Here is a 6,000-nt window from a genome sequence, read left to right as displayed (position 1 = left end):
AATTATTCATTTAAAATATGCGTACCGAAAAGAATTCTGTTTTCTTATGCTTGTGCCCCCACGTCCAAACACTTGTCTTGTAATTCTTTTACTATCTATTAGTAAGCATACATAATTTTGCTCAGTTATCTTTTTTTTTTCATATAACATTTAAAATTGAAGATATATTGCTACACATTTAATGAGTTCCCAACCATAATTCAATATTTTCGCTTAACAAACATATTGACATATTAAACACAATTTATACATGCATCACATTTTGTATGAAGCTGATCGTTAAGTTCTTAATCATTTAACGAATATCTTTAACGGTAATTTAAAATAGTACATTAATGTCATTTGCACAAAAAAATAATAATTTTTAAGCGATAAATAAGTTTAAACACCAATTTAAGTAAGTTTATCTTAAAATATAGTGTGATAAGGTAATGTTATAGAGTTACGTTATATTTAAGAAACAACTCTTTTAGTTTTCAGACTGAATATTGCGACCAAGAAAACCTAAAGGGGGCAGTGTGGCTTTTCCTAGATTGTTTATGTGTATACCAATCGCACTTAAAAAATCTTAAAATATAATCATAAGTAATTTAATAAAAAATATATTAGAGATTCGATCATCAAAATTCTATGGTATTTTATTCGATTTGGTAAACGAAAATATTCGATAGAACATTTGATACTGACTTATCAATCACACGCATGCATCAGTTACTGAGATAATTGGTCTTCTTCTCTCTTTAAATAATAATTTTTAATGTGTTGAAATACTCTGCTTTTTTTTCCCAATGAAGCTAGGGTACCTAATGCCCAAGCTAACCTGGAGTTATGGGTTACATACCAAAATACCTAAGGGTAAGCTTTAGGTTAAGGGTATAATGTATACATTTCATTAAGGTTAAAACATGAATGATTAGGTAAATAAGCACTCAAATTGGATTTAATTATGAAACTTAAGAAACACTCAATACTTTCAGTAAGTTCATTCTTTGAATTACAGAGCAACGAAATACGCAGCAACAAAATTGCCCCACCCGTCTTTCTAGTACTAAATTCTTAATATAGAAAACAATGAATATCAAAAACGTAATAATAGCAGGGTAGAAAAAGAAAAATAAATATAACAGTTAAAAACAGTTAGATAACCTTTAAATTATGGTTGCAAAAATATTTTGTAGGATAACAATGCCTGCACAACTTTTATTAATTTTATGCTAATGTCAATCAAAAAGTATGGAAATTAATATGGGAAAACTGGATCTTTGTGATTCCGCGACCAATAAAAATGCACCGACAACAACGGAAAATTGTACTATACCATTATATGTTATATATAGAAATGTTTTTTATTATTGCAAGTACAAAATTTTTCGATTCGATTAAAAAGTTCCCGAGATGTATCGAATTACACAAAAAGTAAAATTAACATTATTGGGACCAAACTTTCGGCTTCTCTCCTGACTAAATCTTTGGAACCATATTTCCCCTATTATAGCTACATCTAATATTTTGACAGCTTAGAACCCATACCCGTTGAAGAAAAAGCATGTTTATTCAGAGATAGCCCGTTTTTGTGCTTGATTCCATAATTTAATTAAGAGTTTCTAATTAATTAGCTTATTTTGGTCACTTCTTTGAACTATTAAGATTAACCAAGAGATTTGGGGAAAGTTATGTATAAAAGCTATCTTGCGCACTGTATGATATGCGTCCCCAAGGAATGAATGTACTTGCCAAAAAGTGCGTTTTAGTTAACTTATTTTAAACGTGTTAAAGTATTGTACAATACACTAGCAACACTTCTCGCCTTGTGCATGCTCTCCATTAGAATTCGCAGGATTCTAAGCATCCTATTAAGGTTTTAAGGATTCTAAATACCCTCATGCACCCCATTAGGATTTTTAAACTTGCCAATAAGTGTGTGTGTGTGGATTGTTTTCTCATTTTAAACGTGTTTAGATGTTGATAGGTCAAAACACATTCTCCATGTTTATGATTACTATTAAGTTACATGCGTTCATAAAACGTCATTAAATCGCTAATAAGTGGGCGTTTAGTATTATTGTTATTTTATCTTAGACACGTTGTTAGGCCAAATCACCAACACTAATCGCCTTGTTGCCTGTTTTTATGATTACCAGTTAAACGAAGGCCACCCACCAGAACTCATAAACTCGCTAATAAGTGTGATTGGACTGCTACCTTATTTCGAATGAGTTAAGCTCAACCTTAACCAACACTACCAGTCTTGGTGCCTGTGTACATGATTACCTTCAGTGTTTAAACACAAACGTAGAAAATTGCCATTAGTTTTGTATGAGCAGTCACTTATTAAGTCATTGACAGTCACTTAAGTTCATTGACAAAAATTGTGTGTCATAAAGTTTATTGAGATCTTTTTAACTGTTAAGTATTAAGTTGTTGATAGGTCAAAACACCAACAACCCTGCTCACATAATTCTCCGTGTTACATACTCCCATAAAAATTGCTTAATTCGCTAATCCAGGATAACAAAGCGTTACTTTACTTCACACGAACAACAATTTACTCATTTTATCGGCCGATCAGGCTTTTTCCTCTCACTCTTCCTTTAAAAAATAAATAAATTAAACAAAAAGGTAAATCCAATGAATTAGCAATATGAGACGATGATAGAACAAGTAGAAAGCATACCCCAACTGAATTTAAAAATAAAAGTAATTATTCAAATTTAGTTTTTTTTTCCCCCTTCAGAATTTAAGGTGATTATTAGACGTTATAATTGCTTCCTCAAGAACTTTTTTTTAAATGATGGGTGAGAAATACTTCTGTGTCATCAAAAATGTCTCAAGGAGGTGTCTCAAAGTTAATTTCGTCAGTATATTTGGAAGAAACTTTGATGGTTTGGTTCAAATTAAATTTATTGTTAATAATGGTTCAATCTTCAATTTGTTTCATCATTTTTTCTTTTCGAAATGATAGTGCAAAGTTCAAGATTATAAAAAAGAAATTGCAAAAAGTGGGAAATAAAAACGCTTCCGCGCGATGGCCGGATTGAGGTTTCGATTCAACAAGGACAAGTAGGTTAACAGGTAGGTTTGTCGCGGAAAAAACGTTTAAGTTTCTTACCGCTGAAGCGATGCCTTCATTCGTAATTTCAAAAAGACCGCCGGAAAGACGCCCTCCTCTATGCTCGCCGCAAATGTCTTCTCAAACCATCAACACCTTCTATCATAAACCGTATCTCTGTGTGTATAAACCCTTCTCATCACACAACGGAGAAAAGGAGCGGAAAGCGAATCCGCAGATTGAAAGAGGGAGAGGAGAAGAAGAAAAAAAAATGACGAGGAGAAATGAAACAAAAAAGAGCTACGCTAAAAAAACAAAAAACGTCGAAAAGAGCAAAGAAAGAAAATAAAACAAGAGAGCTCCGCAAACGACAATAACACATTCCCACACCTGTGAAGAAACAAGCGTTCCCCAGCCGTTCGTTGGAAAAGATCGTCTGCACAAGGAGGTATGGAGAAGAGGAGGGTGATTTTGAAGAGTGAACGAATCCGAAAAGAGGCGTGGTTTAAAGCGGCATGGCGGCGCATCGACGAGGGGAAATACCACGTGGCTTTTGTGTATATCGTCGGAAAGAGCGATTGAATAGTAGTCGCTTGGAAGTACAGTGTGAGCGAAGAACTGCACACGCGCTTGCCTAGTCGTCTTTCTCATTAGCTAAGTTGAGGAAGCGCGTGCAGTCTGTTTTCTACTGTCACTTGATCATCATCAGTTGATGAGCGAACTATTCTCTAGTTGATTGTGTGCGCCCCTATTACCAATAAAAACTATTTTATCTCTTCTTCGTGTTGTAAATGTCACTTTCTCTTCTTGTGCATTGTTGTTGATGTTGTTCATAGTAGATTAGAGATAGGGACTCATAATTTCAAGAGAAAAAAAGACTTTCTCTTTTTTTTTAAAAAAAAAGAAGATCGCCGCTGGTGAGTCAGATTTTTTTTTTCTTAATTATTTAAAATACAATTTATATATAGATAAAAAAAATTATGCTGTTCTTCAAAATGAAATGCAATAATAATAATAAAAAAGAAAATAACATTTCTTTAAAGAAAGTTCAAAATTCAACTTTCACAGAATTACGATTGTTTCACGGGATTTTTGCAGAAAATACAAAACCCTTAACAACATTTTCATCTTAATAATTTTAATATACAATTTACAAAAATTATGTTTTCTTCAACATAGGATTGGGATAGAACTTCGAATCATAAATTAGGACATAAGAAATTTGAATAAATACATAAAGATTTGGGAATAATAAATATACAGGAGCATTTAAAACCATTTTAAAAAGAATTAAACTTTTAAAAAAGTTGAAATTTTTTTAGAAAACTTTAACGAAAATATAATATTTTGATTTAATTTTGAGAAAAGATTTCTCTTTGATTTCTTTATTAATTTAAAATATTATTACCAAAAATGCTGCTTCTTTTAAAATGGAACTACATGAAAATATAAAGAATAAACATTTCGGAAATAAAAAGGACTTTTAAAACATTAAGTAAAGTTGAACAATTTAATTAAAAAAAAAATGGAAATAATTTTAAAACTTTGCCAACTTTAAAATTTTTATGAGATTTCGAGAGAAGATAAAATTTTCTTGCTTCTTAAAAATATAAATAAATAAATAAATAAAATTCTTAATTTAAAATTAAAAATTTAATTAAGTTAGTTGTCGTTTTACCTCCAAAATATTGATATGGATTTTAAAATTTTGCTCTCTGTATTCTTCATCTTATAGCTTATGTTATCTTTAATGTTAGAAACATGTTTAATTCATATTTGTGACAATATTTTCTCACTTTTTTTCATTGGATTATTTAAAAACAATTTACTCTTACAATAATAGGATACTAAAATATAATATTTTGTTAAGTTTAATTTTAAACGTTTTAAATTTTTCCAGAAATGATTTTATATCATAAAGTTATATTTTATCACAATTTTTCAAAATAAAAATATTTAAAAAAAAACAACTCTAATACATAGGATAAGACATAGGGTTATAGGGTACATTTATAAATAGTTGTGTAAGTTAAGTCCCTTAGGTAAACCCAGAAGTAATGCATTATAAAGTACAACGTTTAACAGAATATTTACAAAACACACATATTGAAATAACATAATAGTGAAAACTCACGTAAGCCGTACTCAGGTTAATATTTATTAGTAGTAGCTTTCAGTTTTTCTACATACATTTTGCATCTAAGAAATTTTAAACTTTTATTACAAGCAAATATTAATTAAATTTTTTAAACTTATTAACAAATTTTAAAGACGAACTTTTAATTTTTATGATTCTTCTAACTTTTTAACTGGAATTATAACGATTAACTTTTAATTTTTAAAATTTTTTAAACTTTTTAAGAAACAAATTTTAACAAAAATCTCTTAATTTTTTCGATTTTTTTTTAACCATTTAAGAATTTTTAAATATTTTAATAAACAAATTATAAAGAGAAATTGTTGGTTGAAAAATAAAATTGTAACTATTTTTATGTAAAAATAAAGAAGTTTTTTCATTAATTTATTTTTAAAAATTTTTATAAGGCAAATTTTAAAAGTGTTATAAGGGGAAATAATATTGATAATATAAATTGTAATGAGTTAATGAAATTTGACAATTACAAGATATATTTATATTAGCTAAAGCTAAATAAACATAAGCCTAATTTGTGTTATCAGTAAGTTTCCACATAACAAGGATGAAAGTAGCGATGAGCGCGGAATAATGGAAATCACTTTTCTCCGCATCTTGAACATCACCTGTTGCAGTCCACAAGTGATGCGGTTTAAGAAAGCACACATCATCGGGATTTTCTCACTCCAAAGAATTCCTCCCGCGTAGAAATCGTTTGCAAGAACAATTTGTAAAATGTCACTTTCATTGGAAATCAAATATAATTCTATGGCATCGTTATTTTACATTGATGCCATTCGCTTTTAAATGTCATTAT

The 6,000-nt window shown here is 29.6% G+C and overlaps 1 protein-coding gene across 1 annotated transcript in view; it reads left to right on the top strand.

Annotated features, from left to right (window-relative positions):
• Window positions 1-3,593: 3,593 nt before the first annotated feature.
• The window catches only part of LOC107451638 (uncharacterized), a 150,812-nt gene continuing 148,405 nt past the window's right edge, over window positions 3,594-6,000 (top strand). The window contains exon 1 of the mRNA XM_016067795.5: window positions 3,594-3,966. The gene's annotated coding sequence lies outside the window, so the exon portion shown is untranslated. The remainder of the gene's footprint in view (window positions 3,967-6,000) is intronic.

Source organism: Parasteatoda tepidariorum, chromosome 7 (genome assembly GCF_982258835.1).
Source record: "Parasteatoda tepidariorum strain Cologne lab strain chromosome 7, Ptep-v5.0, whole genome shotgun sequence".
NCBI classification, from domain to species: domain Eukaryota; kingdom Metazoa; phylum Arthropoda; class Arachnida; order Araneae; family Theridiidae; genus Parasteatoda; species Parasteatoda tepidariorum.
The sequence above is the reverse complement of the archived record's forward strand: the minus strand, read 5'-3'. Positions and strand labels throughout refer to the sequence as shown.